Source organism: Lolium perenne, chromosome 7 (genome assembly GCF_019359855.2).
Source record: "Lolium perenne isolate Kyuss_39 chromosome 7, Kyuss_2.0, whole genome shotgun sequence".
NCBI lineage: Eukaryota > Viridiplantae > Streptophyta > Magnoliopsida > Poales > Poaceae > Lolium > Lolium perenne.
This window is the reverse complement of record NC_067250.2, coordinates 73,355,778-73,369,405: the sequence shown is the minus strand read 5'-3', so window position 1 is coordinate 73,369,405 and position 13,628 is coordinate 73,355,778.

Here is a 13,628-nt window from a genome sequence, read left to right as displayed (position 1 = left end):
GGGTTTTGACAAGCATGACATCCACAAGAGTAATGTTGTGTGCAACCACAACCTTGCCAAAACCCAATACCTCGGATGTAGAATTATCGCCAAAGGAGACGGTGATATCATTTATGTTAGGCCTCAACTCCTTGACGAGGTTCTTGCCGCCGGTCATATGACTTGTACATCCACTATCAAGTACCCATTTTGAACCTCCTAGGCATAGTCCTACATGAGATCAATTCTTGGATTTAGGTACCCATTTTTCAATGGGTCCTCTTTTGTTAGCAACAAGGGTCTTTGGAACCCAAATAGACCAAGCAACATAACCATCATATGGACCAACATACTTAGCATAAACATCACCATAATAATCTTTAAAGAGAACATAGTGAGGATTATCTATTCCCGCACCATCATCATTAATGGTGTTGCCCTTTCGGGGTTCACCATTAGCTTTCTCATGTGCGGGCTTGGTCTTTTTCTTGTTTGCCTTTTTAGCCTTGGAATTAAAACCAAGTCCCTCCTTCCCATTGTTTGACCTTTGCTTACTCAAAAGATCATCCAAGGAAAGTTTACTTTGGGGAGAGGAGGTCCTAGCAAGTTCATCTTTCAACCTAGCATTTTCCTCAATAACATTTGCATGATCACATGAAGGAGTAGAGGAGCTAGGCACATCATATGAGGCAAGCCTAATTTGAAGTTGCTCATAAGACTTGGATAAGAGAGTGTATTCACTCTTCAAAGCTTTGTGAGCTTTGTCTAGTTCATCTAGACCTTTCACAAGTTTCTCATGATCAACCTCAAATTGGGCCTTTTCCTTTTTAAGCACTTTAGACTTAGCCCTAGCAAGATCTCTAGCTTTTGTGAGCTTGTTAATTTTATCTTGAGGTTCTTCAAGAGTTTCTAGCCTCTCCTCAAGAGAAGCTATAGTTTCTTGACTTTCCTCAAGAGCATTTTTAAGAGCATGGATTTCAAGAGAGTCTTCTCTCTCTATTTGACCCTTTTTCTCAAGCATATCACCTTGTTGAGCTATACGAACCATGAGGCTAGAAACATGCTTCTTAGTGTTACCTTGTAGGTTAAGAATGAAATCATCAAACTCTAGCATTTCTTGTTTCACTTTTAGACTAGCATCATCCACCCCTAGATCACTAGATAAGTTAGGCATAGAGGGGTTAGGGGATGATACCTCGGAGGATTTAGCCATAAGGCAACTTTCTTCCTCCACATGAATGACCTCATTGGGGGATTCACTTGGTGATGAAGAGTTAGTGGAGAGGGAGGCAAGAGCGACCAATCCATTAGATGTTGCATCTTCTTCATCATCAACATCATCATCTCCGGAGGTATACTCTTCTTGAGTTGATAGCACAATAGGTGTGTCCAAGGAGGACCTTGCCATGAAGCAATGTGCATTCTTGATATGAGGGTTCTCATTGGGAGATTCAAAGAGAGATGAAGAGGTTGTGTTGGTGGTGACGATGGCGGCTAATTCCTTTGAGCTTTCTTCATCTTCATCACCACTAGAACTTTCAACTTCATCGGTAGAATATTCTTCCCTTGTTACTAGCACAACTCTTGAGGGCCTCTTGCCCTTCTTGGTCTTGTTGTTGTAGAACTTCTTGTTGAGGGGCTTTGAATATTTGCCCTTTGAGTCTTTGCTCTTGTCCTTGGGAATGAGCCTTCCATTATGAAGCTCTCTATTCTCATAGGGGCATTCGGCAATGAAGTGGCGCTTGTCATCACAATTGTAGCATGATCTTGTCTTTGGACCAAAGCTAGTGAACCCACTTTTGTTGTTCCTCTTGATGTTGTCTTCCTTGGCCTTGGAGGGATCAATCCAAAACGACTTTGCATGGAAGGCCATGTGGTCATGGTAGTGGCATTGCAAATCTTCCGGATAGGTCATGCTCCAAGATGCCCTATAAGATTCTTGAGGAATCACTTCATCGACGGAGTTGACCACCAAGGCAAGGTTGGAACCTTTTGCCATCCCAAGAGCACGATTGCGAGAATCATGAGAGGCTTCCTCAAGTACCTTGAGAGCTTGCATCTCGTGCACGACTTGTTGAGAGGTGAGAGAGGAATAGCATTCCCTCCCCACAAGAGTCTTGACATCAATGGGTACAAATGGCATCATGCATTCAATGTACTTCTCCTTGATCCAAGAGTCATTTATGTGAGTGGCACCAATAAGCCGGAAGGCATCGGCAACGGTGAGAAGTCTTCCATACATGTCTTCATGATCTTCATCCGGTAATCTCAAGAACCCTTCGGCTTTATTCTTGAGAGCATTATACTTGTTCCTCCTTGTGCTCTCACTTCCAATGCAACTAGCGGTCAAACCATCCCAAGCTTCCTTGGCGGTGGTGTAGTTCCGGACACGATGCAATTCCTTTGTCCCCACACTAGTTTGAATCATGTATAAGGCGGTGTTGTTGAGTTGACTATCAACCGCTTCTCTTCTTGTCAACTTGTCGGGGTTGTATGGCTTGAAGCCCTCCAAGATGATTCTCCATAATTCATTGGAGGCACTACAAACATGAGAGCGGAACTCAAATTGCCAAGTATCAAAATTCTCAATAGAAAACTTAGGTGGGTTGCCCCTAATGTTCAAATGGGGATGGGGAACCGGTATATCGGGTGATTGGAAAGGTGGAGGTACTCGATTGTAGCTCTCACTCCCATCGGTTCCCCTAGGAGATGCAATGGGAGATTTATTAGTGTTTAAGTTATCACCTTCCACGGGTTTGGTAGATGAGGGTAGGTCCGAAGACTCTCCCTTATCTAATGCACCCGTGTCTTTTACCTCTACACTAGGAGCCTTGGGAAGGGCCGGAGCCAAAAGCTCGGCAATCATCTTTTTCATGCTTTCCATTTGGGCTTCCATGGAGGACTTCAACGAATTGAAGTCTTCCACGGAGACCATCTTGGCGGCCCCTTCCGAGGACTCCTCGTCCGGCATACTCTTAGGCGGTTAAGCCCGAAATAAGAGCCGAGGCTCTGATACCAATTGAAAGGATCGTATGCCGCACCTAGAGGGGGGGGGTGAATAGGTGCTAACCAATTTTTAGTTCTTTTTCAATTTAGGCTTGACACAAAAGGTAAATTCTCTAGATATGCAACTAAGTGAATTTACCTATATGACAAGGCTAACAACTAAGCAAGATATATCTAAGCAATATAGAGATAGAGTGGAATAGAGGTAACCGAGAGTGGAGCACGCGATGACACGGAGATGATTCCCGTAGTTCCCTTCCTTTGCAAGAAGGTACGTCTACGTTTGGAGGAGTGTGGTTGCTACGAAAGCCAAACCAACAGCCACGAAGGCTTCACTCAGATCTCCGGTGAGCAACGCCACGAAGGCCTAGCCCACTTCCACTAAGGGATTTCCTCGAGGCGGAAACCGGGCCTTTACAAGGTTCTTGGGGCACACATCCACAACCAAATTGGAGGCTCCCAAATCTGTTACAACACAACAAATCAACAAGCATACATCAACAACAACCACTAGGGATCCAAAGAGGAACACTAGCAAGGGGGCCCTCAAGCATAAGAGGGGGAAATGAAAAACGCTTCGGTGAGGATGTAGATCGGGGTCTTCTCCGTCGATTCTCCAAAGCACAAGGGATTTGGGTGGTTGAGGAAGGAGATCCGATGGATTTGATGTTCTTGGTGGCTCAACAATGGTGTATGTCTTTTTAGGAGGGGGAATGAGCAACCCTAGCTCAATGGAGAAGAAGCCCTTAAAAAGGGCTGCCGATGCAGCCGTTGGAGTCGTTGAAGAGGGGTGGCCGGTAGTACCGGCCAGTTTGGGCCGGTACTACCGCTCCGGCGGCGACGCGCGCGACCAACAGAAGGCGGCCACGTGGCCAGAGGGAGCTCGGTCCGGGGGGGAGGCTGGAGCCTCCGGCCGGGGTACCGGTTGCGGTACCGCCGGGGCTCCAAACCCCCCTGCAACAATACTGAGGCGCCCCCCCCTTCCCCGGTACCATGGGCGGTACCATGGCCGGAGCCTCCGGCCGTGGCCAGGCCGGCGGTACCGCCCAGGCACCCTTCTTCTTCTTCTCTTTGCTTTCTTCTTTCTCTTCTCCTTCTCCTTCTCTTTTCTTTCTTTCTTCTTCTCTTTCTTTTCTGTTCCAATATCTTGCATACTCTTCACTCTTTAAGCATCTAGAGAATGTAATAACCTACAAATCTTATAAACCGAAATGTTCATATATTATCATTGTCATCAACACCAAAACTACATATAAAATGAGATATGATCTTTCACATGTACATACCCCGCATATAACACCTCCTATGGCTCTATCTACCTTTCTAGCAGCTCCTTCACAGAGTTACAGGTATGTATTCTCAGTGGTTTAGCATGAATTGGCATATAGTAAAGTCTTGTTTTTAGTCTTCCTGCTTCTTACATTTGTATCAATTTTCACATGCAGACTGTACCTTGTGAACTTCGTCCAATGATTAACCAGATGTGTCCGCATGAAGGGTCTTTCACTATGCATGGCAATGGCAAATTGATGAACACCTACACGGTCTATGAGGTGTATGTCTACAAGACGCAGGCCATCACATATTTGTATGGACATGATTGGAGAAAGTTTGCTTTTGACTACGGTCTGAAGAAGGGCGACGAGCTGAGGATCTGAAACTCAAACGGGCAGATATACGTAACTGCTTACAGAGTTGGAGACACTTCCAAATATATAATATGCAACTTTTTTCTACTCATATCTTTTGATAACTGTTCTGAGCAGTTGTTCTAAACCATTCCCTCTGTTCTAGCTTGCTGGGTTTAACATGATCAAAGCTGCAGATCCCCTGATGGAACATGAGTGGATGTCACAAAAGGCAACCACACCAGCACCGGCACCGGCTTCCCACTCTCCTGCATCAGCACCGGTTCCTGTACCAGCTCACATCGCATCTACCCAGCAGTCCCCTACATCAGCATTGGTTCCTGTAGAGGCCCCATATACTACACCTGCCCTGCAGGCTCCTGCATCAGCATTGGTTCCTCTAGCTGCACCGTTTACTGCACCTGCCCAACAGTCTCCTGCATCAGCACCGGTTCCTCTAGAGGCACCGTTTACTGCACCAGCCCAGCAGTCTCCTGCATCAGCACCAGCTCGTGTACCAGCCCAGGCTCCTGCACCTGCCCCAGCCAGATCACCGAGATCTCAGCTCATTGCTGTGGCCACCCGTGTGGTGACCAGGACGCATCTGAAGGCTATGTTCGTGAGTATATGACAGCATAACTGCTCTTATCTTGATGTCTTCTCTGCTCAAAGTCTCACATGGTTCAGTGCATTGGTGCCATTGACTAATTTTTGGTGGTATCTCTTGCTTTGAATCAGAAATTGCCTAAAAGTATCTCCAATGATCTCAATGCTGGCCGAAGGGGCAAGATATCCCTCGTCATGGAGAGTGAAGGTCTCACCGTGGAGGGACGGTACTCCGTCAGTCCCACAGATGGCCGCTTGGCTGTTACTTCCAGGTGGAAAAAGTTCATTGACGGTGCCAAACTTCGCATTGGATCAAAGTTGAAGGTCAAGATCTTTTGATGCCGCTGTGACATGGTGGTCATAAAGTTCGCGGTTGTCTAGTTCTGTTGCCCCATGAGCCCTTAGCAAATGCATTTGTAGTTATACTTATATAAGGTTATCTTATCTGAATCGCTAATTAATTGTATGGGTGGTAAAACTCTGGCAAGCTTTTGCTCTTAGCAAGTATGTATGTATGATCAGCTATTATGATAACTAATGTTTGTGTTCATCTTAATTTGCATTTCCGTTTTAGAAAAAAACTTAATTTCTATTTTGGCTGACCTGTTAGAGAACTATCAGATTGAACCCACAACATGATTCAAATAGATTCATTACACCGAGCCACATTTCTTGACCTTGCTATACACTACTTCCATTAATCGGTGCAAGAAGGCTTACCCGAGCCGCTCGAACCATGGCAGATTCGAATCCACCTTATCTATCTAGAAATACAACCTTTGCAGAAAGAGGATTTGCGGTATGGGGAGGCTGACATTGGGGACCCATGAGCCAAAGAGCGTCGTCAACGTTTTAAAGGTGGCAGGAGATCGAAAGAAAAAATAAGCCAAAAATCGGTTGGTAAACAAATTCAAGAAAAGAAACATTTACCTTCTCGAGAGGATGACATGCGGGACCCATGAGGCAAGCGGCATCCTCAACTATTTCAAGGCGGCAGGGGATCAAAAGAAAAAAGGAAATAGCCATAAATTAATTAGGGTCAAAAATAAATCCATCAAAGGAAACTTTTATTGTTCATAGAGGATGACATGTGGGACCGACTTGCCAGCTGCGTCGTCATCGTTTCAAAGGGGGCAGGGGATCAAAAGAAAAAGGCAAATAGCCGAGAAATTAGAGGAAAAAATAAATCCAACAAAGGAAACTTTTATTGTTCATAGAGGATGACATGCGGGACCCATGAGCCAGCCTTCCTCAACGTTTCAAAGTCGGCATGAGATTGAAAGAAAAAGGCAAGTGACATAATATCGGAGCCAAAAATAATCCAAGAAAAGAAACTTTATTGTACATAGAGGATGACATGCGGGTCCCATTTTGTAGCAGCGGTCTCAACGCTTCCAAGGCGGCACAGACCGAAAGAAAAATGAAGTAGCCGTAAATCGTGGTGTGAAAAAAATCCAAGAAAAGAAAGATTTCAATTGGGCTGTATCTGGACATCTGGGCCTTCGAACTATCCTGCTGGGCCTTTTGACTCGTACAATTTCAGCCCACTCCAAAACAGGAAAGGTCGGATTTTTCTCAAAAAAAAACAGGAAAGTCCTATGCTTCGCAAAAACAAAAAACAAGGAGATTCAATATATAAGTTTGTTTATGTAGATATAAAGATTTAATTTATCCGTTTGCAATAGCTCAGAGCGAAATACAACGTTTATTGTCTGCAAAATAAAATATCACATGTTTCTTGTACGGGAGGTCGACATCGGGGACCCATGAGCCAAGTCGTCAACGTTTCAAAGGCGGCAGGGATCGAAAATAAAAAAAGCCAAAAATCAGTTGGTAAAAAAATACAAGAAAAGAAAACATTTATCGTTTCGAGAGGATGACATGCGGGACCCATGAGGCAAAGCAGATCCTCAACGTTTCAAAGTCGGCATGAGATCGAAAGAAAAAGCCAAGTGACATAATATCAGGAGCCAAAAATAATCCAAGAAAAGAAACTTTATTGTACATAGAGGATGACATGCGGGTCCCATTTTGTAGCAGCGGTCTCAACATTTCCAAGGCGGCACAGGACCAAAAGAAAAATGAGGCAGCAACATTCTCAACAATTCCAAGGCGGCAGGGGATCAAAAGAAAAAAAAGGAAATAGCCAGAAATTAATTAGGGGTCAAAAATAAATCCACCAAAGGAAACTTTTATTGTTCATAGAGGGTGACATGTGGGACCGACCTGCCAACATCGTCCTCATCGTTTCAAGGGGGGCAGGGGATCAAAAGAAAAAGGCAAATAGCCAGAAATTAGGGGTCAAAAATAACTCCAAGAAAGGAAACTTTTATTGTTCGTAGAGGATGACATGCGGGACCCATGAGCCAGCAGCTTACTCAACGTTTCAAAGGTGGCATGAGATCGAAAGAAAAAGGCAAGTGGCCAAATATCAGGAGCCAAAAATAATCCAAGATTTATTGTACATAGAGGATGACATGTGGGTCCCATTTTGCAGCAGCGGTCTCAATGTTTGTAATGCGGCTTGAGATCAAAAGAAAAATAAAGTAGCTAGTAATTAGGGGGTGAAAAAAATCCAAGAAAAGAAAGTTGATGGACATAGAGGATGGCATGCGGGTCCCTTGAGCCAACAGCTTACTCAACGTTTCAAATGGGGCAGGGGATCAAAAGAAAAAGGCAAGCCAAAAATCAGAGGGTGAAAAAAAATCCAACAAAGGAAACTTTTATAGCACATAGAGGATGACATGCGGGTCCCATGAGCCAGCAGGTTCCTCAATGTTTCAAACGTGGCATGAGATCGAAAGAAAAAGGCAAGTGACCAAATATGAGGTGCCAAAAAAAACTCCAAGAAAAGAAAGTTGATTGCACATAGAGGATGACATGCGGGTCCCATTTAGCAGCAGCGGTCTCACTGTTTGAGAGGCGGCAGGGGATCGAAAGAAAAAGGCAAGTGACCAAATATCAGGAGCCAAAAATAATTCAAGAAAAGAAAGTTTTATAGTCCATAGAGGATGACATGCGGGTCCCATTTAGCAAAGAGCGGTATCACCGTTTGAGAGGCGGCAGGGGATCGAAAGAAAAAGGCAAGTGACCAAATATGAGGTGCCAAAAAAATCCAAGAAAAGAAAGTTTTATAGTACATAGAGGATGACATGCGGGTCCCATTTAGCAGCAGCGGTATCACCGTTTGAGAGGCGGCAGGGGATCGAAAAAAAAGGCAAGTGACCAAATATGAGGTGCCAAAAAAAACTCCAAGAAAAGAAAGTTTTATAGTACATAGAGGATGACATGCGGGTCCCATTTAGCAGCAGCGGTATCACCGTTTGAGAGGCGGCAGGGATCGAAAAAGGCAAGTGACCAAATATGAGGTGCCAAAAAAAACTCCAAGAAAAGAAAGTTGATTGCACATAGAGGATGACATGCGGGTCCCATTTAGCAGCAGCGGTCTCAACGTTTCCAAGGCGGCAAGGGATCAAAAGAAAAAAGGAAGTAGCCAGAAATCAGAGGGTCAAAAAAAATTCCAAGAATAGAAAGAATTTTGGTTCATAGAGGATGACATGCGGGACCCATGATCCTGCATCGTAAACGGCTCGATCGGAGAACGTTGAACGAGATGGCGCGATCTAGAAAAAAAACAATGCCAGAGAGGCTGCCATCTGGGCCCTACATCCCTCGGCGGTGCGGATTTGCGTTGACTCGGCCGGCGAACCCGAGATTTCGAGATGCACCACGTCCCGGGCCACCATACGCGACGTTTTGGCCGCTTTCGTCGGGCTAGGTGGCCTCAAAAACGAGAAAAAAAAGTTTTGACATGCACCACGGAGGGACCCAAAATCGTCGGCCATGGTACACCAGCAACCACGGCGCGACTTCAACTTCGTCGGCCATGGCAACTTTTCTTGTAGTGATACAAGCATAGGACAACTCCCTCACCCCCACCATGGCGGTAGTACACACATTTGTCGGCTTCATTAACAACAAAGCCCACAGATGTCAAAGTTCTTTCAAACTTCTCATGCCATTGTTTGGGTGCTTGTTTAAGGCCATACAAAGATTTCTTTAACTTACACACCTTTCTATCTTGACCTTGTAGTACAAAACCATCAGGCTGTTCCATGTAAATTTCCTCGTCCAACTCTCCATTTAGGAAAGCCGTCTTAACGTCCATTTGATGAACGAGAAGACCGTGTGAGGCAGCCAATGACAGTAGTACTCGAATTGTGGTCAATCTCGCTACAGGTGAGTAGGTATCGAAGAAATCTTCGCCTTCCTTTTGGGTATAGCCTTTGGCTACAAGCCGAGCTTTGTACTTCTCAATAGTACCATCAGCTCGAAGCTTCTTCTTAAATACCCATTTACATCCTACAGGTTTGCACCCATAAGGACGCTCAGTTAACTCCCAAGTTCCATTAGCCAAGATGGAATCCATCTCGCTTTGAACCGCTTCCTTCCAGTAGTCTGCATCAGGAGATGCGAGAGCTTCTGAAACAAAGAGAGGGAGTATCATCCACAAGATACACAATGAAATCATTACCAAAAGACTTCGCAGTCCTGTGTCTCTTACTCCTTGTGGGAGCTTCATTGTCATCTTCATCAGAATCTGAACTCTCATCATCAGATTCCTCATCAGACTCCATAGGAGTTTCATGTATTGGATCAGATTCCCAACTAGACATGCCATGCATATCTCTCATAGGAAATATATCCTCAAAGAATGTAGCATCTCTTGATTCAAAGATGGTGCCAACATTCATGTCATCCACTCCATATTTCACCACAAGAAATCTATAAGCAATGCTATGGGCAGCATAGCCAAGAAAGACACAGTCCACGGTTTTTGGTCCAAGCTTTTGCTTTTTGGTGATTGGCAAATTCACTTTAGCCAAACAACCCCAAGTTCGTAGGTAGGAGAGTGTTGGTCTTTTCTTTTCCCATTCCTCATATGGGGTAATCTCTTTATTCTTGGTTGGAACACGATTTAGGACATGACACGAAGTCAATATAGCCTCCCCCACCATTCCTTGGATAAACCCGAAACATCTAACATGGCATTAACCAAATCTGTTAGAGTACGGTTTTTCCTTTCCGCAATCCCATTGGATTGTGGGAAATTGGGAGGCGTCCTCTCATGGATTATACCATGTTCCGCACAGAATAAATTGAACTCATTAGAAAAGTACTCTCCACCACGATCGGACCGAACCCTTTTTATCTTTCTTTCAAGTTGATTCTCAACTTCAGCCTTATAGATTTTAAAGAAATCAAGAGCCTCATCTTTAGTTTTGAGGAGATACACATAACAGTACCTAGTGGAATCATCAATCAAAGTCATGAAATATTTCTTTCCACCTTTTGTCAACTCACCATTCATCTCACATAGATCTGAATGTATGAGCTCTAGTGGTGCCAAGTTTCTTTCCTTCGCAGGCTTGTGAGGCTTGCGAGGCTGCTTTGCTTGCACACAAGCATGGCACTTAGAGCCTTTGACAAAGGTGAATTTCGGAATTAAACTCATATCAGCAAGCCGCGTCATACAACCGAAATTAACATGACAAAGTCGTGAATGCCAAACATTAGTTTCATTAACATTAGTGCTTACATGGTTCACAACATTATCACAGAAGTCTTCTAGAGAGAAGCGCAACATTCCCTCACACTCATATCCCTTTCCAACAAAAGTTCCATACTTAGATAGTACAACTTTATTGGACTCAAACACCAACTTAAACCCATCTTTCATAAGACGGGAGCCACTAACGAGATTCTTCTTGATGGAAGGGACATGCAGCATGTTCTTCAGTTGCACGATCTTTCCCGAAGTAAACTTCAGATCTACCGTGCCAACACCACGAACAGTAGCATGTAACCCATTCCCCATCATTACTGAGGAACCTCGGGCCTGATAAGAGGTAAACATGGAGATGTCAAGACACACATGAACATTAGCACTGTATCAACCCACCATTCCGTGGGCTGAAACACCGAAAGAACAAGAGGTAACATATTACCATACCCCGTAGTTCCTTCCTCTCGTGTTGCCAATGACCATGCCGACAGAATTTGAGTTCATCCAGCTGACATTTCTTTCCTTTGCGTTGTGGACAACGATTGGCCCAATGGCCGGTCTCGCCACACACCCAAAGAAGGATCTTTCTTCTCCGTTTTCCCTTTCTTCTTGAAGTTGGTAGTCTGGGGAGACTCCCTTATTCTTTCCCTTGGACTTGTGGGCATTTTTCTGCACCATATTGGCAGCAGAACGTCCCTCGGTTCCTCCAGTGTGTTTGTCTTTTGCCCTCGCCTTCTCCTCAACATCCAGAGAGCCCATGATATTCTCAACAGAAAACTCATGCCTCTGATGTTTCAGGGAAGTGGCAAAGTTCCTCCATGAATGGGGAAGCTTAGCGACAATGCATCCCGCGACAAACTTGTCCGGTAGCACACACTTGAGGAGCTCAAGTTCCTTTGCCATGATCTGTATCTCATGAGCCTGTTCTACTACAGATCGGTTCTCAACCATTCTGTAGTCATTGAACTGCTCCATAGCATACAGTTCACCTTCGGCATCGGCAGCACCAAACTTAGCGTCCAGTGCATCCCACAGTTCCTTCCCATTTCATATGTGCAGATAAGCATCAACCAACTTGTCTCCAAACACACTTAGGACAGCACCCACAAAGATTATGGTGGCATCCCCGAACGCTTTATCCTCTTCAGGAGTAAGCGGACCTCTGGGAGTACCTTCCGCAACACGGTGCACGCCCATAGAAGTGAGCCACAAGAGGGTCTTACTTTGCCATCTCTTGAAATGAGAACCCGTAAACGGGCTCGGTTTAAGCGCAGCAGCGAAACCAGACGGTGAAAATTGCCTAAGCACATAAGGTTTTTGGATTGTTAGATTATTAGGCAATTTCCGTGTGAGTTTAATTACCGAAATCAACATTACAGATGCACAAGCATACTTAACCATACACATCAGACTAAGCACATGCATCAGATCTGAACATGGAACAAGTAGCAGTGCAAGGTAGGAGAAGAAAAGCACGTACATCGCGACCGGGAAGGTCGCACCAGCAGCAGCACCACCACCACCATGGGTATTGTTGATGTCGCCCATGGTGTAGTCGGATCTGTCGATGAAGCAGCCGGGTCGTTGAAGAAGAAGACGAACAGCAGCGAGCAGTCGCGCCGAGACGCTCCCCAAAAACCTTATCGCCCGTCTCCCGGTGCAGGATCTCAACGGACGGAGTTTCGGAGGCCTGCTCTCCCGGACGGCTGTGCACGCAGACGCCGGGATGGGGAAGACTAGAGAGTAGCACAGCAAAAGGAACTTCGCGAGAGAGATGGACTAGAGAGTTCTGAGAACTGTATATTTCTCTAGATCTGATCTGTCTCCTTGTATAGCCTGGGAAGCCGACCCGACCCGACAGTGTTGACACGCGTAGGAAGCCAGGGACACGCGGCGAACATGCACATGCAGGTTGACACGTACCCAACACAGTTGGTGCACCAAGCAAAAAGTTTAGGCTTCCTTGAGTGTGTCTCGAACTCGAGTCACGAAACGCGACGTGCGTGGCGTGGCGAGGCGGGGCGGGCGGAGGAGGAGTGCGCGAGGGCTCTTTCTATTCTCACTCACTTGGAATGACTAGAACAGCAACCTTTATATACCACTCCAACTCTCTCCCAACTAGCAATGTGGGACTAAACTTTGTCCCCCAAGGCTGTCCCAAGCTGCCAACGTGATGGGCCTTGAGATTTCAGGAATTGTAGACTATATGGGCTGCCTTACTGGGCTGCAGCCCATCTACATTCAACAGAACAAACTGCTCGTTTGTGCTTCAGAGAGAGCGGACTGCACTAGCTGGGGCTGGGCATCACTGTCAGTACACCGGACGGTGAAACACACCAGGTCAACAAAACCTTCGTCAGTTATCGAACAACTCACGATGAAGCAGACGATGTCGGATAAGATCAACAGTCCAGATTGATCATAGGAAGAGAAGCAGCAAAGAGTCGGGCATGCCTTTATTTTCATGAGTTTTACATTTACAGCTGTGCTGTATGCTCGAACCTAATAAGAACCGGAACGGTCGGGATCTCCTGTAAAATCCCTGCCCACCCTCCCAGATTCACCGCGGCAGTAGAAAATCCCCACTACACGGCGGGGCGAACTCTCAGGCAATAGGGCGGCAAGTGGTTGTTGATCCTGATACTGGCAGAGATGGCTCAGACAAGGGCACAAAACGCGGTGGCGATAGGAGCGTTTGACACAAACCACGAAGCGTCTCAAACCGGAGATGGCTGAGATGCGGAAGGATATCATCGAACTGAAGCAGTCCACTTCAGCTATCTCGAATAGTCAGAAGAACATGGTAACCATGGAGGCTCTGGACGCTATGATGCGGAAATACC